The sequence below is a fragment of the Rhinopithecus roxellana genome, chromosome 10, assembly GCF_007565055.1.
Source record: "Rhinopithecus roxellana isolate Shanxi Qingling chromosome 10, ASM756505v1, whole genome shotgun sequence".
Lineage (NCBI taxonomy): Eukaryota > Metazoa > Chordata > Mammalia > Primates > Cercopithecidae > Rhinopithecus > Rhinopithecus roxellana.
Window position 1 is genome coordinate 42,365,166 of NC_044558.1, and position 21,971 is coordinate 42,387,136.

Below are 21,971 nucleotides of genomic sequence, written 5' to 3' on the forward strand. Positions count from 1 at the left end.
CTGGCTAGAGAAGAGGATTGGGCCATTTTGCATTCTTTTTTTTTTTTGAGACAGAGTTTCACTCTGTCCACCAGGCTAAAGTGCAGTGGCATAATCTTGGCTCAGTGCAACCTGCATCTCCCCAATGCAAGTGATTCTTGTGCCTCAGCCTCCTGAGTAGCTGGGATTATAGGTGTGTGCCACCACGCCTGGCTAATTTTTGTATTTTTAGTAGACACGGGGTCTTACCATATTGCCCAGGCTGGTCTTGAACTCCTGACCTTAAGTGATCCACCCACTTCAGCCTCCCAAAGTGCTGGGATTACAGGTGTGAGCCACCGAGCCTGGGTATTTTACATTCTTAAAGTAGTTTTATCGTCCAAGCCTCTTCTCCTCTATGCTAGCACTGGTTATACTTACAGAGATGGAGCACGATTTTCTTCCTTATTCTTCTTTTTGTTCTAGGAACCAGAAAGTACAGGTGTCGATCTTACTAGCAAGGAAAGAAGGCCTCAGCAATAGCGAGAAACCGAACTTATTTGTGAGGCCTTGCATTTTGATGTAAATTGTTTCCAGGGATTTAAAAATATTCAATAAAACACAAAAAAAGTAATGAAAAATTTTTAATAGCCTGAGGTGAGTATAGTGTAGTTCTTCTGATGGAAAAATTATGTAATGTTAAATCATCCTTCTTCATGAAGATATATGTATTCATGTATGAAACTGAGGTTTCATAGGTTGTTGTGAATGGTTCAAAGAGCTATGGATAGGCCAGGCGTGGTGGCTCATGCCTATAATCCCAGCACTTTGGGAGGCCGAGGCGGGGGGATCACCCGAGGTCAGGAGTTTGTGACCAGACTGGACAACGTGGTGAAACTCTGTCTCTACTAAAAATACAAAAATTAGCCGGGCATGGTGGTGCACACATTTGTAATCCCAGCTACTGGAGAAACTGAGGCAGGAGAATCACTTGAACCAGGGAGTGGGAGGTTGCAGTGAGCCGAGATCACTCCAGTGCACTCCAGTGCGTGTGACAGAGTGAGGCCTCATCTCAAAACAAAACAAACAAAACAAAACAAAACAAAAAGAGCTATGGATAGCGTGATGGGAAAACTGAAAGTAGATTTACTGTTAGTTTTTGTTAATCGCCATCTATAATTATTTTATATATTTGTGTACTTATTTATTGTCAGTTTTCCCCCCTAGAATGGAAACCCAGTGAGAGCAAGGACCATTTCTCTGTTCTCCACCATGTCTCCCATCACCTAGCACAGCGGTTGGCATATGTTTGAGGAATGACAAATTTGTGATCCGGTTTTATCCACTGGATTAAAATTACCTTTTTCCTAAATTTACTTTAATATAAGCACTAAAATGAGATACCTGAAGATTGTTTAAAACGTAAAAACTCAATCCTGACATGAAATTATTTATGATAATCATGAATGTATCCTCTGCTAGACCCAGATTAGTATGACTGTATATTTTCAACATCTGTCATTTTAAAATAAATTATTCAACATTGTTAGATTTCTTATAAATGACATCAATCAATTAGCACTGCAAGGCTGAGTCTTGAGGGTTTTTTTTTTTTTTTTTTTTTTTAGAGGCTGGGTTGGTAAATGTCTTAACTCTTCATATTCCCTAGAAAGGATGAAAGCAATCTGGGTTCCCAGCAGGCTCCCTCCCGCCTATCCCTATTGAAGATTTAATTAATGTGCCCATTATTTTGGGCTGCCCATTCCAACACTGCTGGACATAGGTAAAGGTAAGAGTTTGAACCAGGAGAATGGGACTGAAACACCTGCTCCTCACCACTGGGAGAGTTACAACTGGCACTTCCCGTCGTTTAGTGGCAGTGAATCAAAGACTCTTGGGCTGACAGCTAAAGACTCACTTGTACATAGAAGTCCCTGCCGGGCCTTTACATATTGAAATGAATCATTGTCGCCTGTGTCAGTTTTGCTCTTCATTTGCTTGATGTATTTCATCACATTTGGAGGTATTAAGAATCACTGTTTGAGCTGTTGTATTTATTGTCACACAGTTATACTTCGGGCTTTCTGCAAACCTGTAGAAAATATGCTGCTTTAAGATGTTAACGGTCTATTAGCATCCTGCATCGTCAAGGCATTTAGTTCTAAGACACCTCTTAAAGTTTAATAAGACAAAAGATTTGCTTTTTCTTAAATCTCTAGATTAGGGTGACCGGCTTGTCCTGGTTTGCCAAGTACTTTCTTGGTTTTAAAGCTGAAAGTCCCACATTCCTGGTGTCCTTCCAGGCCTGGATAAATGGAGGTTAGTCACCCTATCCCTACTTGTGTTGTTGGGACACCTTATCAGGATTTCTTGAAACCAGAGCATACAATTGATTTGAGTCCAGCTTTATAAGTTAAAGAATAATAAATCTCCACTATGGCAAAGCAACTAAAGTCAGTAAGTAGTAAAAGTATACTAAGGAAGAATAAGTAAAAGTATACTAAGGAAAAACCCCTCAAGACTTAGCCTTGCAGAGTTCTTTGAAGTACTGCTCTTTGGAACCAGCCTGGGATTCAGACATTTGTGCCTTGCTGCTTTTCAATCCAAGGAATGCAGGGTCAAGTTATCAGAAGCATTTGAAGTTGTTTAGAGAATTGTGAAGAATTTCACTGGGCTAAACAAATTATACATCTCGGGACTGATTGCAAAGGGGCATAGGATGATAGTGTCTGCATCAAAGATAGCAGCGATGCCTTTGATAGAATGAATCACTGCTACTAAATCGTCTTAAAGGAGAACCAGCTTTTCCCTCCAAACCAATCGGATTGATCTGTGCATTGAAAAATGTTTCTGTCACTCCTTTTGCTGCGTTGGAGACAAGAATGCTGCAAGAAGTGCCAGAAGCCGTGCTTGCTGGGATTGAGAATATCGTATTTATGGTCTGAGCGCATTATTGTTTGACCACTCCTCTATCGTGCATGCTAATTCCTTGAAAATTACTAAAGGACCCTCTGAACTTCTGAGTCTGCTTTTCCAATCCTTTTTGTTGTTGATGTTGTTATTGTGTTCCGTGTTCTTTTATGTGATGGTCAGTGGGGTGTGGCCACAAGAGGCCACACAGCAGAGGCTCAGGAAAACAAAGCTTATTATCCCCACAGGGTCTGGAAACAGGAGGCATCTTTACTGGGGTTTTCATGGGAAAGGTATGGCAGAGTAAACTGGTTAGAACTGGCTATTTTGAATAATTCCTGTAAGATTTGGGCTATAGGAGTGGTCTTTAGTTGCCTGGTATGTGACCCTGGGATGATTAAGGCAGAGGAATATTGCCTCCTGGTAGAGGAGGTATGGCTCTGGACTGGTTGGTTTGCATATCAAAGGCATTCTCCATGAGCCCTCTGCTATCTCTAAGAACTGGCTAACCCAAAAGGGGCAGTCTCTCCTCAGCTAGATTTTTAAGATGTTAAAACATCATAACAGGCCAGGCACGGTGGCTCATGCCTGTAATCCCAGCACTTTAGGAGGCCAAGGCTGGCAGATCCCATGAGGTCAGGAGTTCCAGACCAGCCTGGTCAGCATGGTGAAACCCCATCTCTACTAAAAATACAAAAATTAGCTGGGTGTGGTGTCGAGTGCCTGTAATCCCAGCTACCTGGGAGGCTGAGGCAGGAGAATGGCTTGAACCCAGGAGGCGGAGGTTGCGGTGAGCCTAGATTGTGCCACTGCGCCCCAGCCTGGGCGATAGAGCAAGACTCTGTCTCATATAGATAAATAAATTAAATAAATAAATAAATAAATAAAACATCATAACATACAGAAAAAAATTACAAATACAAATTGACACTTCACTGATTCCCAGAGAGTGAAGGCAGCATGGCATAGCAGAAAGAGTGAGGTCTGAAGTCAAATCGTATGGGTTTAAATCTTGGCTTTGCCTGATATGAACTGTAAAGTGTAGGCAAGTCTGTTGACTTCTTTGGGTCTCAGTTTATCATCTACAAAATAGGCTTAACAATTCTTTTCATGATTGCTGGGAGGACTAGATGGGATGATATATGTGAAAGTTCTTAGTAGGTACAGAAATCATATTAAAAAAGAAACATCCACATGCTATGATGCAGTGTGGACTATCTTCGGTCACCTACCGAAGATGTCAAAGCTGGTCTTAAACTGCTTTGGTTTGGTAAATGTTGGAGTAGACTAGAAGTCAGAGAGTATGGGATCCATACTTATCTGCTCTCAGGCTTTGGTTTACAATGAGTTCAAGTGTGGGGACTGTGTCAAATGATTCCTGGAATCCCTTACATTTGTAAAATTCTATGAATTTGTGAAGTCTGCAAAATGTGAATCTGAGTTGTATGTAGAGCAACTATTAGACTATTTATCACATTATATATATATATACACACACATATATATATATATATATATATATATATATATATATATATATATATATATTTTGAGACAGAGTCTTGCTCTGTTGCCCAGACTGCAGTGCAGTGGTGTGATCTCGGCTTACTGCCACCTCCATCTCCTGACTTCAAGCCATTCTCCTGCCTTAGCCTCCTGAGTAGCTGGGATTACAGGTGCCTGCCACCATGCCTGGCTAATTTTTGTATTTTTAGTAAAGATGGGGTTTCACCATGTTGGTCAGACTGGTCTTGAACTCCTGACCTCAATCAATCCACCCACCTTGGCCTCCTAAAGTGCTAGGATTACAGGCATGAGCCACTGCGCCCAGCCCTATCACACTATATTTTACAGAAGCCATCATCCCACACCTTTGAGTCTAGCCCCAGAAAGAGCGGTCCCCTGCATACCATTCAACATGACCTTGGGCATCCTTTCCCCACTCCCCAGCCATAGCTGTTTGTGCTAGGGTTGGAAACCTGTCCACGGTAGGCCCGTTGGAGTCTCTTGCTGGACACTTGGGATTAGAATGGAGAGAGTCAAGTTAACAGACACAGCTGGACCTGGACGGTCGCCAGCACTTGTTGGAGGCTGAGGGCACCATCCAATGTAAGCCATGGTGGATGGTGTAATAGGAGAGCAAAGGAAGGCAATCTGGGAATGGGCTGGATGGGGAGGGAGAAGAGGTGGGGGAAAGAGAGAAATGTAAAATGAGGGAAGCAGAGGAAGAGATAATATGGCAATGAAGAAAGTAACATCTTTGGTCATTGTCTGTTCCAATCACCCACAACAGGCCTGTTGGTTCTCTTTTACCTTCTGTTTTCTTTTACCTAAGTAGATTTTAGTGGCTTTTCTATTCTTGATCTCCAACCATGCCCTAAGACATACGGTAACACAGACTGAGGATTCTCTGATGGCAGGGCTTTGTCTCATTCCTTTTCGCAACAAGCACAAAGTAGATGCTCAATGAATTTATACTGAAATGACATGAAAATCATATGTTTGTGTATGAAGTGTCACTACTGATGGCATTTATATGAAAAAGCTTAATTAAAATAGATAATTATGTTTCAAAATGCATTTCCCTGGATCTTCTCATTTGGTCTACAAGTATTTCAAGTATTTTCTTTTCTTTACTTTTTTTTTTTTTTCTTCAGAGATAGGGTCTTGCTCTGTCATACAGGCTGGAATGCATTGGCATGATCATAGCTCAGGCTGGAATGTAGTGACATGATCATAGCTCACAGTTGCCTCAACCTTCTGGGCTCAAGTATCCTCCTACTTCAGCCTCTCCAGTAGCTGGGACTACAGGCTTGTGCCACTATGCCCAGCTAATTTTTCAAAAATTTTTTGTAGATATGGTGGAGGGTTCTCTCTACGTTGCCCAGGCTGGTCTTGAACGCCTGGCCTCAAGGGATTCTCCTGCCTCAGCCTCCCAAAGTGCTGGGTTTACGAATGTGAACCACCACATCTGGTCCACAAGCATTTTTGAGTGCTGTCTTCACTGTGTTGTTGGGATCCACACAGGATCTAGCTCACTGTAGGGTTTATTTTAAAATGTCTGTTGAACGGAATGGTTCAGGATTGCTTTACATACTGTAGAGATATAAAAGGAAACATAATTTATGGTTGCTCTACATAAGCAGTATCCAGTATAGTTGGGAAGATACATGGAAAAAAAAAATCAAACATAGTGATTTGCAGTGGATTTCAAATAGCTGGAAGAATGAAGATTCAGTGAGGTCTCATGTATTTAGAGAAGTTTTGTAGAAAATCAGGAAGTTGAGTTACACCTTGAAAGCTGGGTGGGATTTGGCATGGTAGAGATAGGTAGAAGACATGGTAGAGATGGTAGAGATAGGAAGAAGACAAAATGCTTAGCAAAAGCTTGGGGGGCAGTAACGAGAATTTTGTTGTAAACACAACTTGCAATTTAATGATTCACATGAAGAAACCTGAGACACCATGTCCAAGTACGGGAGCCAATGGAGTGCCATGGCAAGGGTGCTGACGATGGTGATAGACTTTCTGGATTCAAATCCCAGCTCCTCCCTCCCCCCCGCCCCCCCCCCCCAACTGGCTTTGTGATGTTGGGCAATTTACTTAACCTTTCTGTGCCTCAGTTTCCTCATCTGTAAAGTTGGGGATAATAATAGTACCTACTTCATAGGGATGTTGTACAACTGGAGGGGAAGCTGTTTATAAAGTTCTTAGATTAGTGTCTGGCACTTAGTAAGCATTTGATCAATGTCAACTAATTGTTTTTGTAATGGAACTCGGGTGCTATGCCGATTGAAAGAACTATCCAGTTAATTTTGAATTGGGTATAGAATAGCAGATCTCTTGGTCATTAAGTAAGCCAGTTACTGTCTGAATTGGTGCTGGAGTACTGGTAGGAACTGGTTTATGGTCAGAAGAACATTGAGTGTGTAGAACTCAGTGGAAGGCTTTGAGAGCCAGGGAGAGGAATTTGGACTTGGGGATGATGGGCAGGGCACAGTCATATTTCCTGAGCAGTGGAGTGATGTGATGAAGGTGACAGCAGGAGAGCCGGGGCGGGGGCAGTCCATTGAGCACCAGTGAGGGAGTGAGGAGGTTAATGCAATAATTCAGGGGTGAGGTGATGAAGGCCAGGGACAGGACCGTCACTGTGAGAGGGAAATGCGGTGGGAAATTGGAGAGACTTCAAAGGAAAGGTGTCCACTTCTCACCTCCTCTACTGCTGCCACCCTGATCCAGGTGACTGTCACTTCTTGTGTGGATTACTGCAATGTTCCCCTAATCCCTCTGCCTCTGGCCTTGCCCTGAGGTCTAATCTCTTCACAGGTACCCCTTTGCAGTCTGGCAGCTCTCCTACCTGCACTCTGAGGACAAGCTGAATGCCTCGCTTGGATCTACGAGGCCTGCGTGGGAATCCCACTTCCACTGGCTTCATTGCCTACTAGGCATCCACCTCACTCCACGAAGCTGCCATCCCTGACTTCCTCCAACACATCAGGCCTTCCTCAGGGAACTTGCCTATGCCTGTTCTTAAATATCTGCCTAGGCTGAGTGTGGCTGCTCATGCCTGTAATCCCAGCACTTCGGGAGGCACAGGCGGGTGGATCACTTGAGGCCAGGAATTCAAGACCAGCCTGGCAAACATGGCGAAACCCTGTCTCTGTTTAGAATACAAAAATTAACCAAGTGTGGTGGCACATGCCTGTAGACCCAGCTACTTGGGAGGCTGAGGCACGAGAATTGTTTGAACCCAGGAGGGAGAGGTTTCAATGAGCAGAGATCGTGCCACTGCACTCCAGCCTGGAGTGAGACTCTGTCTCTAAATAAATAAATAAATAAATAAATATCTGCCTAGATAATTCCTTTACCTCTTTTCTCATTTAAGTGTCTGCTTGAATGTCATCTTATTAGTGACAACTTCCTTAGCCGCCCTTTTAAAACAGCAGCCCTTTTCTACCTCAGCACTCCCTGTTCCCCTTACCCTGTCTGGTTTTCTCTTTGTGGCCCTTATCACTACCTGACATAGGAGCTCTTTATTTGTTTATTGTCAGATTTCTGCACTGGGATGTGGGTTCTATGAGGACAGATATTTTTGACTATTTTGCTTATGGATGTATCCCCAGGAACTAGAACAGTGCCTGGCATACAGTAGGTGCTCCATAAATGTGTTGAATGAATGCATGAATAAGATGCAGTCAGATTTGTTGTGTTAGGCACAGTGCCCAGCGGCCCTTCAGAATCTGCCTTATTTATGCTTCCAGTGACGCTGTTCAAGGAATGTATTGTTCTTATTGTTTTACAAATGACAGCACTGAGGCAGAGACCAGAGGTGAACAGGGGCACAGAGTTGGTAAGTGATGCAGTCAGGATTTGTGTCCAGTTCCTCTGACCTTGGTGTCGCCATTCTGCATGGCTAAGATGAGATGGGGAGGGAGGAGTCAACAGGATACCGGGGCTTCCAGGTTCTGGAAGATGGAAACGCGTCAGAAGCACTGACAGAAATGCAAATGCTGGGAAGAAGGCCAGAGCTTCAGAAAAAGAAGTAGCTGAGGGAGGAAATGTTGGATCAAGTAAATATTCAGGAAGAAAATCCTGCTTTTAAGGAGAATGACGAAATAATATATTGTCCAAGACACTTGCGAGAGTGAAAGTGGGCACTATTTTTTTTTTTTTTTTTTTTTTTTTTTGAGGCAAGGTCTTGCTTTGTCGCCCAGGCTGGAGTGCAGTGGTGCAATCTTAGCTCACTGCAACTTCCGCCTCCTGGGTTCAAGCGATCCTCTTGTCTCAGCCTCCTGAGTAGATGGGATCACAGGCATGTGCCATCACGCCTGGCTATTTTTTGTATTTTTAGTAGAGATGGGGTTTCACCCTGTTGGTCAGGCTGGTCTCAAACTCCTGACCTCAGGTGATCCACTTGCCTCGGCCTCCCAAAGTGCTGGGATTACAGGTGTGAGCCACCATGCCCGGCTGCGCTATTAATAATAAGGTGCAGCAACAGGCATACATGGAGATTGGCCCAGCAAAGGTGGACGAGCGGTGCCTTTGGACTTAAGTGATTGGAACATCCACGAGAGTTATGGCTAGAGATTTGGGTATCTCCCTTCTGGAGATACACAGGGAAGCCACAAGGTTGGGGTTCTCATCATCAGGGAGAAGGAAGAAGAGAACATGAAGACCAGTTTTGAGACCCTATCTAAGTGGGAGGAGAAGAAGGAGCCCATGGAAGACAGAACTGGAAGGGAGAAGAGGCATAGAGGTCAGGAGGAGAGGGGACAGGAAGGAGGGGGAGCAGGGGAGGCCACATTTTTTGTGCAATTTAAAAGTAGGTCAGTGAGAAGCTGGTAACAAAAACAAGATTAGAGAATCACTTGTTTTTTGATTTTGTAACAAATCTTCATATGTTTCTATACAGTGCTAAAAGGTATTTAATTAAAGCAGCTTTGAATTCATTTTGACTTGAGAACATTTTTTCTGCGACTCCCCTATAAACCTTGAGACTCTTTGGGATGCTTTCTTTCTTTTTTTTTCTTTTTTGAGACAGAATCCTTCCTCGGTCACCTAGGTTGAAGTGTAGTGGCTGCGATCTTGACTCACTGCAACCTCCACTTCCTGGGTTCAAGCGATTCTCCTGCCTCAGCTTTCCAAGAAGCTAGGACTACAGGTGTGCGCCACCATGCCTGGCTAATTTTTGTATTTTTAGTAGAGACAGGGTTTTGCTATGTTGACCATGCTTGTCTAGAATTCCTGGCCTCAAGTAATCCACCCGCCTCAGCCTCCCAAATTCTGGGATTACAGGTGTGAGCTACCACTCCCGGCTTGGGGTGCTTTTAAAGACTGGATCAGGAATCAGGTTTTGGTGTCCCAGCCTGAAGTTTAAAAAAAATTGTTTTTGTTTTAAGAAATATTATTTGTTTCTGGGCAATTTATTTTTATTTTTATTTTTTTCCTTTAAGTCTGGGATACATGTGCAGAATGTGCAGGTTTGTTACATAGGTATACACGTGCCATAGGTGGTTTGCGGCACCCATCAACCCGTCATCTAGGTTTTAAGCCCCTCATGCATTAGGTATTTGTCCTAATGCCCTCACTTCCCTGGCCCCCCACCTCCCGACATGCCCCGGTATGTGATGTTCCCCTCCTTGTGTCCATGTGTTCTCACTGTTCAGCTCCCATTTATGAGTAAGAACATGCCGTGTTTGGTTTTCTATTCCTGAGTTAGTTTGCTGACAGTGATCAGCCTGAAGTTTTTTCCTGTACCTTCCCATGGCCCAAGGCAATAAGAGGTCCTGCATTCAGAGTGGCATTGACACAGATCAGATCTGGGCCCCAGGTGGAAGATACAGAAGCAAAGAGGATAATTCTGTGATTTCTTTGGGGTCAGAAAGTTTAAAAATTGAGTTTCTGAGCCAGCATGAGTAATAGTGTCTAAAATCTGGTTTTCCATGGTAAAGCAGAAATTTTAACATTTCATGAACAATTCAAGCAGGTATTTTCCTACCTTGGCTTCTTCCTTCAATGGAGGGAGAGAGATTGGGTGGGGGAAGCAAGCAAGTCAACAGAACCCTAGTTCAAAACATAATTGAAATGACAGCATTAACAACAATGCTGGTGTCTAGCGGTAACATGGTTTACCAACTCTGATGGTCTGTCTCATAATTGGGAAGAAGAGAGAGCGAGGTTGCTGAGCACAACATTTTTGTTTATCCAGACATGATAGTCCATTTGGCTCTAGCCAGAAGGTGACTTTTCCAGGTAGTGACGATGTGCGCTTAGCGCATGGCTTAGTGTTCTCAGTTTATTAGACAGTAAATTCTCAGGACTGAGGCCCTGGAAACAGAATCACTCTCTCACATTCTCTGAATGCGAGTATGAGTAATTGTGTTGGGTAGCAGCATCCGGCAGAGGACAAGCAGCAGGCCTTTCCCGCAGTTTCTTTTCATCACAGCAGAAGTGTTACTGGGCAGAAATCACTGTGGCACACACCCCCTGGGCACCAAAGGGAATAAAATCTCACAGGAATTCAAAGAGAACAAAGTTATTAACATTGAACCAAAGCCTGCTGGCGTACATCGCAGAAATCAAATGGATATAGAGGGCTCCTGAGAGGAGAAAATGCGTAACTCTAGGCTACCCTGCACCAGATGCTAATATCAGTACCTAAATACTGGTTTTCACGGAAGCAGTTTGTCTGTAGCTGGTGTTCATGCCACATTGGACGAGTGTGTGTCAAGGCTGACCTTGAGCAGAATGAGGAAGCAGGAATTTGTTTTGGCACACCACACCTCTCTGCCCTTCTCAACTCCACCCTAAAGACTGAGCCCTCTTCAACAGTCCCATGCAAGGTTTTGTATTCAAAATGAGAATTTATTGGCGGTATAAGGTATGGCACCAACGATGCTCAATATGCTCCTCCTTTCTCCTTTGATCACCTCCCTCCTTCCTCCTCTCCTCTTGTCCCATCTGTTTTATTTCCGTGGCTTTTCTTTTCCCTTCTCCCTTCTTTTTGACCATTGTTCTTTTCTTTTCCAGAAATATGAAACAGGGAGAGAGAGAAAGGATGGGAGGGGGCGGGTAGGGTGGGGCTGGGGGAGACAGAGAGAGGAGTCAGGGAGGCAGGGTTATCTGCAGATTTTCAATCTGTAAGTGTTTGTTGGGATTTCTTTGTATTGTTGGTGTTTATTTTCACCTCATAGGGTTGCTGGGAGGATTAAATGTGGAGTGTTTAGCTCAGGGCCTGGCATGCAGTAAGGTCTCAGTAAACAGTATTTATTACTATTGAAAAGTTTACCCTTGGAATAAACATCTTCAGATCTAGGCCATCTATTTGGGGAATGGGGGATTTCTCTCCTCTTAAAAAGTTCCTTTTTCTCAAATTCTTGTTTTATTTTTATCTATTGTTATTATTATTTTTAGAGGCAGGGTCTCACTCTGTTGCCTAGGCTGGAATGTGGTGGCATGATCAAAGCTCACCACACCCTCAAACTCCTGGGCACAAGCAACCCACCTGTCTCAGCCTCTCCAGTAGCTGGGATTATGGGTGCATGCCAGCTAATTAAAATTTTTTTTTTTTTTTTTTAGAAATGGGGTCTTGCTATGTTGGCCAGACTGGTCTTGAACTCCTGGTCTCAAGCAACCCTCCAGCCTCGGCCTCCCAAAGGACTGGGATTACAGGTGTAAGCCACAGCACCTGGCCCCTTTTTCTGAAATTCTTTTAGGATAATTACATATATACATGCACATAGTCATATGCACATGAATGTACATACATACACACAGACATTTTCTTTCTGTTTTACAGAGGGGGCTCAATGCAGAAAATAAAGCCAAGGCTTCAACTTTGGTCTAGTAAAGTAGCTTTCAAAAAATTTTAACCTCCACAACTGCCGCCTATGCATACTTCTATATAAGACAACACACAAATTTTCAATAAACAATACTTACCTTCACTGCTGGCACTATTGTGTTCCGCTCTGTTCCCTTCTCTTTCATTAAAAAAATGCTGGCCAGGTGTGTGGTGGCTCACGCCTGTAATCCCAGCACTTTGGGAGGCTGAGGCAGGCGGATCACAAGGTCAGGAGTTCAAGACCAGCCTGACCAACATGGTAAAACCCCTGCTCTACTAAAAATACAAAAATTAGCCGGGCATGGTGGTGTGTGCCTGTAATCCCAGCTACTCAGGAGGCCAAGGGAGGAGAACCACTTGAACTCGGGAGGCAGAGGTTGCAGTGAGCCGAGATTGTACCACTGCATTCCAGCCTGAGCAACAGAGCAAGACTCTGTCTCAAAAAAAAAAAAAAAATGCTGATAGTCAAATACTAAATTAATTGCATGACCCACAAAGGGTTTGTCATCGGCAGTTAGAAAAATCATGGTCTAGTAGTTCTGTAGGACTTTGCTGGATGCCACTACCAATGTCCTAACCCTGGACCTACTGTCCCACCCTGACCCTCCAGATTTGTCATATTCTCAATTTTTTTCAGTTTTTCCTTTTTTTGTCTTCCAAGTTAAGAAATGGCAAATCAGAAATGCCTCATCTATCTTTTCTTCCCCTTCCATACCCCCATTTTTCCTTTCTGTCCCATGTGTCCTCCATTCCCTATCAAGAAATGATCATTTTAATTGTCACTTCCTGAATAATAGTAATAATGACAATGCTAATAACAGTCATAATAACAATGGCAGCTAACACTCATTTCATACCTTCTTTGTGCCAAGCACCTATCCAAAGTGTTTTATATATATATATATATATATATATATATATATATTTTGTTTTTTTTTTTTGGGGGCAGAGTTTCACTCTTATTGTCTTATTGCCCAGGCTGGAGTGCAGTGGTGCGATCTCGGCTCACTGCAACCTTCGCCTCCCTGGTTCAAGCAATTCTCCTGCCTCAGCCTCCCGAGTAGCTGGGATTACAGGCATGTGCCACCACGCCCAGCTAATGTTATATTTTTAGTAGAGACAGGGTTTCTCCATGTTGGTCAGGCTGATCTCAAACTCCTGACCTCAGGTGATCCACCTTCCTCAGCCTCCCAAAGTGCTGGCATTAGAGGCATGAGCCACTGCATCCAGCCTGTGCTTTATAAATTTTAACTGATTTAGTACTTTTAATCACTCTAACCACTCTAGATAGTAGACTATACTATAATTACTCCAGGGGAAGAATTGCCTGTTCTTTTTTTCCAACATCTAGTCAGAATCCAGAAGACTCGCACATTATAGAATCTGGGCTAAATACTTAAGTAGAAACGAGAATAATATTATGGAATGAGCAATTGCTTTCATAAGTCCTGATGGGCAAACAATAGCTAAAGATAGTGACCACAAACCTCGAATCAGCAAACCTGAGACTTGGCATATTGCTGTAGTTAGGCTGAAATTATTTGTGATATACTGCAAAATTTGTTGTAAAACATAATATAAAAATTTAGTCACATGTAAATATTGACCCAGAGAAAATGTCTGTAACATTTGTTGTTTTATCCTGATCTTAATGCAAGAAAAAACAACAAGGGGCCAGGGCACCCCACCTACCTATTCCCCTTTGTCACCACCATCACCACCACCACCCACAGAAAGAACAGCCTGGTGTCTGAAATGATGGGTAAAGAATTGCTTGTAAACTGAAAAAGAGAAAACTCGAATGTCTACCTGTTTAGTTAATGGAGTTTTAAATATTTGACAACCTTCATTCCTCTCTCATTATAAAAGTAATATGATGTTCACTGTTAAAATTCTGAAACAAGCAGTGAAATGTAAAAATGAAAATATAAATGACCCCAAGCATCACCACCTACAGACAGCAGCTATTCACACTTGGTGTAGTGTGAGTGTGTTTAGGCCTTCAGGCCTGTTTTGTTTGGCTTACCCAGTGTTTTAAAATGTTTTTCATTATAAAAACCTAGATTTCCAGTATCTCTTGAGAAAATACCAAGATCAGACAACACTGGGCCCACATTCTTGCACAACAACTGCTGAGAGCTGAGTAGCCGCTGCCTGTCTTGGGCAGGGCAGTGCAGGGCGTATGTATTTCCTCCACCCCAGTTCCTACCATTCCCATTTTTCTTACACTTGGTCAGCTTCATTTACTTGTTATTTTTATATTCTGGTGGGCATTTGAGTTTCCTCTCTTTCAGTTTACAAGCAATTCTTTACCCAACATGTCAGGGATCAGGCTGTTCTTTTTGTGGGTGGTGGTGGTAATGATAGTGGTAACAAAGGGTGATGGGTAGGTGGGGTCCTCTGGTCCCTTGTTACAGAGGGTGGGGGAGAAGTCTTTTATTTCTGGATTCTGCTCTTTCTTTTCTAGTATATCTAACACTTTAAAAAAGTCCTATATGTAGAGGATTAATTTCTTTTTTCTCCTTTCTTTCTTTCTTTTCTTCTTTCTTTCTTTCTTTCTTTCTTTCTTTCTTTCTTTCTTTCTTTCTTTCTTTCTTTCTTTCTTTCTTTCTTCTTTCTTTCTTTCTTTCTTTCTTTCTTTCTTTCTTTCTTTCTTTCTTTCTTTCTTTCTTCTCTTTCTTTCTTCTTTCTTTCTTTCCTTCCTTCCTTCCTTCCTTCCTTCCTTCCTTCCTTCCTTCCTTCCTTCCTTCCTTCTTTCTTTCTTTCCTTCCTTCCTTCCTTCTTTCCTTCTCCTTCCTTCCTTCCTTCCTTCCTTCCTTCCTTCCTTCCTTCCTTCCTTCCTTTCTTTCTTCTCTCTCTTTCTTTCTTTCTTTTTTTTTCGAGACAGGCTGGAATGCAGTGGTGTGAATCTCAGCTCACTGTAGCCTCCTCCCGGGCTCAAGAGATCCTCCCACCTCAGCCCAAGAGTGGCTGGGACTACAGGCATGCACCATCACAGCCGCCTTGCAAATTTTTGCATTTCTTTGTAGAGATGTGGCTTCGCCATGTTACCCAGGCTGCTCTCAAACTTCTAGGATGGAGCAATCTGCCTGCCTTGACCTCCCAAGGGATGAGCCACTGCACCCAGCCCATCCACTAAATCTTTAAATGAAAAACTGCCCCTGGCTTCTGTACTCCTTATCTGGAATTTTTTCTAAGACTCTGGCTTTTAATTTTTTTTTAATCATCACTCACAATGAGAAATAAGTTCTACAAAAGACTCAACATATTCATGTTTACAACAGAAAAATATGTTTCACAGAACAATCACTTGCCCTTCATGTGATATACTCTGGTCAGTTCATTCTCTTCTAATATAATTAAAAAAATAAACAGGTCATGACCCATTAAATTGATGTAATAACTCTCCTACAGGTCATTACTCTTGGTTCGAAATACATCATTCTGGGACAATTTCTCATTTACAACTTGACTTCTTAGGACTTCAGCTTTTCTCTTCCCCGGCCCATTCAAGTCTTGCATGCCATTCTTCAATAATCCCTTTAAGCCAATGACTTGTTTGGATCTGCTCACCTGGATTTGACTGTTCCCACCCTCTACACTTCTGGACTGCAGCTCAGTCATGGGCACCAACCAGCCCCTGTTGTGCCCCACCCAGCTTGTGCAGGGCCTGTCTTGGATTGGCATCAGCTCACTCTGTGCATTGTTCCTACTTGACAGGGATGGGAACTATGGTAGAGGATGAAACTCCTTATCATGCCGGGAAGAGCATTGCCTACCATCATTAAGAGAGGCTGTGCCTAGAGTATTCTTACCCCAGATACTCACATGTCGGCTCCCTCATTTCCTTCAGCTTCTATTCTACTGTCCCCTCCCCAGAAAGGCCTTTCCTGACTATGGCATCTCAACCAGAGCCCTGGTCCCATCTGTCCCCTTGCTTTGTTTTAGCTTTTCTTTTTAGTTCTTATGGAGGGTCTGGCTGTAGGAGTCATAGAATGTAAAAGCAGGGAGAAATTTAGAAACCAGGTTCAAGCCTCTAATTTTACAGAGAGGAAATGCAAGTCCAGAGAGATAAGTAAAGAGTCCATGGCAGCCTAGATTATTCTTGGCAAAGCTGAACTAAAAACCAGATCCCTGGGTACTTGTCAGTTCCTCACTGGTTGTGATGAGGTGTTTTTTGTTTTTTGGTTATTTTTAACTCTGTGTTATTATAAGCTCTAGGATACATGATATTAGACTGTATTAGACTCAGTAGTAAATAGTGGTATGAAAATGTTCTGCTTGCAGGTTTCATTTTACTCTGAAACACACACACACACACACACACACACACACACACACACTCTGAAGCATAATGAGGTAGGTAACATAGATACCACCTCAATTAAATAAACTACAATATCAAAGGGAAAATGGTAGGTACCAAGATTCAGGAGACTAACTGCGTTGGTACACAGAAATTTCATACAGGCAAAGACTTCAGTTTAAGCCTCCAGTGAGGCACAAGGTTTGATGATGAATGGGTGACGAGGAGATAGAGGCTTGTGTCACAGGATTTGATAAAGGAGAGAGAGGGGCTACATAGCAGCATAACTAGGGTACAGCTGTTTGTTTTCAGAAGAACCTTCCAAACTAGAGGGGAAGGTAGTTCAATTCACAGCTGGTAACTTTTGCACCTGCAGGAACTGGGTGTTTTGGGGAGTTCTAGAAGCTCTTCCGTATAGTACTTTTCTGTCCTAAACACTTTGTAGATTCCCACAATACAGAAGTGTTGGGGATTAGTGGAAATTTATATTTTTTAATGTTGGCAGTCCTGTATCTAGTCACTGTCTTTTGGCAATGACATTAATATTCTCCTTTTGAGGAATTGCTTCTCTCTCATTGGTTGCATTCTGGGGGACGGTTTTGCACTGACTACCCCTAGCCAGGTGGAAAGTGTAAGACCCAAGTTAATCTAAAAGAGACCTGAATCTCAATCAGTGTGACAGAGACTGAAAATAGCTAAACTCACTTATTCTAGTAACACTAGACAAAGCAACACTGTGTCTAGACTACTGGAATATTTTCACTACACAGACCCTGACATGGCCTTACTTTTTGTCATCTGCTGGCCTGATTCTCTAGCCTTCCCTTTCATGTGAACTCTTCCATATCCTCCTAGTAAATTTCCCTCTGATTAAGCTAGCCATTGTAATTTCTGATCTGACAAAAAAAAAAAAAAAAAAACCCTTAATTACAATGGACAATCTGACCTGGGATATCCAACCACCACTTTCCACCAAATCTATATAGTGAGGGGCATCTCAATAAACATTCATTCATTAGCTACAATTTGCCAGGTGGTATGCCAGGGACTATCTTCTAAGTTATCTAATTTAACCTTGTAACAATACCGCAAAATAGGGATTATTATTTAATTTGAGATGGAAATACCAAGTGTCTTAGTCCATTCAGGCTGCTATAACCAAATACCATAGACAAGGTGGCTTAAAATCAATGAAAATTTATTTTTCACAGTTCTGGAGGCTGGGAAGTCCAAGATCAAGCCCCCAGCTGAGTTGGTGTCTGATGAGGGCTCACTTCTTGGGTCATAGACAGTCATTTTCTCTCTGTGGTCTCACATGGTGGAAGGGGAAAGGGTGCTCTCTGGGGTCTCTTTTATAAGGGCACTGATCACAAGGACTTCATCCTTATGATCTAATCACCTCCCATTGTCTTTTTTTTTTTTTTTTTTTTTTTTTTTTTTTTTTTTGAGATGGAGTTTTGCTCTGTTGCCCAGGCTGGAGTGCAGTGGTGCAATCTTGGCTTACTGCAACCTCTACCTCCCGGGATCAAGTGATTCTCTTGCCTCAGCCTCCTAAGTAGCTGGGACTACAGGCATGTGCCACCACGCCTAGCTAATTTTTTTGTATTTTTAGTAGAGGCAGGGTTTTACCATGTTAGCCAGGATGGTCTTGATCTCCTGACCTTGTGATATGCCCACCTCAGCCTCTCAAAGTGCTGGAAGTACAGGCGTGAGCCACCATGCCCAGGCTTCCCCACTGTCAAATACTATCACATTGGAGATTAGATTTTGGTATATGAATTTTTAGGGACACAAACATTCAGTCTGTTACATCAAGGATAAGTAAACTGCCAAACGTCATATAATTTGTAAGTAGCACAGCTGGTTCAAACACATGTCTAATATTCTTTCAATATGTCTGTTTTTCCTTTTTCCTTTTCCTCAACTGTAGTACTTGTGTTAAGAATCGAAAGGTATTCAATGAAGCTAAATTTGTTCTTTAGAAAATCTATCAGCTATTAGGAAGATTTAGGAGCCAAAAAATTATTCTGATCAATATTATAGAAAGCGTACATCTTAGCAATAATAGACTCCCAGATTCATGTGGTGTTTCATAACTACAGTGCTTCAGGACTATAGAGATTGATTAATTCAACCTTCTCATCTTATAGATAAGAAAATAGAGGCCAACAGGTTTCTATATTATAAGTATTATTGAAATTACTATTATATTTGCCAATAATGAGGTTTAGAACCCAACCAATTTAGTCATAAAAAGGTGGACTGTGTACATTTATATAGCTCAATTAAAATCTGAGAGCTGAAAGAGACCTCCAGGTCTCTTACAATAATGTATCCATCTGCCTCTATCATGGTGAGTTTAAAACATATCACCAGGTTGTCTTTTTCTTTATAGCCTATAAAGAAGGCAATTCAGTCACCTCCCTTGTAAAGCATTAGAATATTGTTTATACCTCTCAACCTGACGACATTAAAAAAACTAATATATTCTATTTAAAAGTATTTAAAATTGTTATTTGAAAATTAGAAGCAGCCTTAAAATAGAAGTATTACTAGGCAACTGTAATAGTTAGAAATAACATAAGCCCGAGGTTTCAAAAGTAAGCAACTAGGGTGAAAGATGGAGAGGCAATGGGAAAGTTTCTTTTATTCTAGGAGTACAGTTATGGGGGTCTTCACAATATAGTGTGAACTTGTTAGACTCATTCTGGGACGCTCCACGGTTGAATTTTTTGTGGCAAATGTTTATTGAAAGCTTCTTCTATATGAGTTACTGAGCTAAGAGCTTTTAGAATACAAAGACAACCAGATGCAGTTCCTGACTATAACTAGCTGGGAACTAGTTAGGGAGATATGGCAGGTGCACACGTACCTCTAACAGGTATCAAGTGAAAAGTGGTATCAGATCCACAGAAACGCACTGCGGGTAGGGCAAGGCTACATCACGCTGGGGGTCGGGGAAAGCTCTTGAGGATGAATATAATTTTGACAGTCAGAGACAGTGGAAAGGTTATGCACCCAGAAAGTATGGCATAAAGAGAGGCCTAAAGATGAGAAATGTTCATATATAAACTTTTCATTTCAGGTCCTAAATCTACATTGGGACCTGTACTTTCCTGTTTGGAAGCTCCTCTCCAGTTCTCTATATATTAAAACCCTAACCACCAACAACGTATATAAAAAGATTGAGTGAATGTGTTAAAAGGGTGAGGTTGTTGGTAAATTTATTCTTTCTCTTTTCTTATTTATCTTATCTTATTATTAGATACTGTACATACCTCTCATAGCCAACTTAAATCCTTGCTTCTCAATGTAAATTCCTGACTATCTGATAACATTACATTTGAATTGGAGTGTTAATGTGAACTCCTGATTTAAAGGGTGTGTGTGTGTGTGCGCGCACACGCACACATAGGCTCTGTCCACTGTAAGAGCATAGAAGCAATAATGACTCACTGGCAAACAGAACACTTACTGGTCTCTAAATAGCATTTTCTTTTCTTCTTCTTTTTTTTTTTTGAGACAGAGTCTCACTCCATTGCTCAGGCTGGAGTGCAGTGGCTTGGTCACTGCAGCCTTGACTTCCTGGGCTCAAGTGATCCTCCCGCCTCAGCCTCCGGAGTAGCTGGGACTATAGGCATATGCCAACATACCCAGCTAGTATTTTTGTATTTTTTGGAGACACGGGGTTTCACCATGTTGCTGGTCTCAAACTCCTGAGCTCAGGAGATCCTCTTGCTTTGGCCCATAAAAATGCTGGATAATAGGTGTGACCCGCCATGCCCAGCCTCTAAATATCATTTTCTACTAAAATTAGCCAAGGTTCTTTGGAGGTCTGGGGCAGGGAAATCATAACTTAAACCAGGTAAGCCTAGACATACCAGAGTTCCAGAAGGAAGGTCCCCCAGGACTAACAGGGGCCTATCAAGGGGTTAGCTTGAAGGAGAGCTCACTGACTAAATTTGGGACGATTTGGGCCTTAAGAAGAAAATGTGAAGAGAGAGAGAGAAAGAAAGAAGAAAAAGGAGGAAGAGGAGGAAGAGGAGGAGAAGAAAAGCAGCAGTTTAACATTCATTTGACTCTCACTTTGACAACTGATATATAAAGGAGAAGAAGTAAATATTAACTCCCTCTTTTTAGGAAGAACTGTAGGTTTTCTCCATTTGAGGAAAGATTTCCTTCCCAAACAGTGCTAGGTAACAAATATTTTCATTTGAACCTTATGAAATGATTTATATTCAACTTTTTTTTTTTTTTTTTTTTTTTTTTTTTTGAGACAGTCTCGCATTGTTGCCCAGGCTGGAGTGCAGTGGTGTGATCTCGGCTCGCTGCAACATCCATCTCCCAGGTTCAAGCAATTCTCCTGCCTCAGCCTCCTGAGTAGCTGGGACTACAGGCACGCACCACCACACCCAGCTAATTTTTGCATTATCAGTAGAGACGGGGTTTCACAATGTTGGCCAGGATGGTCTTGATCTCTTGACCTCGTGATCCACCCACCTCAGCCTCCCAAAGTGCCGCGATTACAGGCATGAGCCACCAGCACCCGCCTCAACTATTTTTAATGTATAAAATTTCACATGATTTTCATTCCATATCCAAATATGGGATGAAAAAAATCAGAAAAATCAACATTTTGTGACACCTAATGAAATGACTGATTCAGGTAAGAATCATCCATGGATGCTGAAACAATTATGCAAAAAGTTATTGGGGCAAAAGCATGAATCCCCCTGGTGCCAAGTGTCTCCAGCTGGATCACTTGCTGATAGCAAAGTGAAAACACACCTTTACGTCTCAGTGGGGAGATGTGGTTAGCATTGCTTTAACGGAGGAGTCAAATCCAACTTGGTTAATGGGTGAGACAATCTAACATTTCGTTTCCCCTGATGTGATGCAGTCTGAAGTTCACAGCATGACCTATAAAGCATTCTAGCCAAAACTGTCAAAGCTGTGTGCTTATCATTCTCCATTTGCCCTTAGAAATCCATTCGACGCCTTTCACCATCCTGCTCTGCACCCCTGGAGACTCCCCTCTGCAGACTCCATTGTCCAGGCTCCTTTGCTTTTTGGCTTCTGGTTAGATTTGGCCAGTGCAGGGGCTCCAACAGCCATTTCGAAGGTAGATGAGAGAGATGTTGTGGTATTTGTTCCCCACCACCCGACTCCCTGCCCGGGTGCAGTTTTGGTGGTGCCTGTGTTGCTGCTACATCCATGGCTCCTGGTGGGGACCCCTCTCCCAAAGCTCCAGCTCCTGCAATGCTTCAGTAACTGCACTCAGCTCAGGCTGTTGTAGACCTAGGGGCAGCAGTCCCACAGTGCCTCACCATCGCTTGTTCCCTATGCCTGCCCACACATTTGTAAATAGTCCCTTCATTTCACATCCTTCAGTTAGACCCTTTGAGTATGCTGTCTGCTTCCGATCAGGACAATGATTGATTCTATCTGAATCAA

At 42.5% G+C, this 21,971-nt stretch overlaps 1 long non-coding RNA gene across 5 annotated transcripts in view; it reads left to right on the forward strand.

The window, feature by feature from the left end:
* The window catches only part of LOC104658674, a 75,941-nt gene that overhangs the window by 24,647 nt on the left and 29,323 nt on the right, over positions 1 to 21,971 (forward strand). Inside the window, exon 8 of one of the 5 annotated variants that reach the window (XR_004059515.1) lies at positions 7,195 to 7,535. The exons of the other annotated variants lie outside the window; for them this stretch is intronic. This is a non-coding gene — a long non-coding RNA (uncharacterized LOC104658674). Of the gene's footprint in view, positions 1 to 7,194; positions 7,536 to 21,971 lie in introns of those variants that run through there. 5 annotated transcript variants of the gene reach the window in all.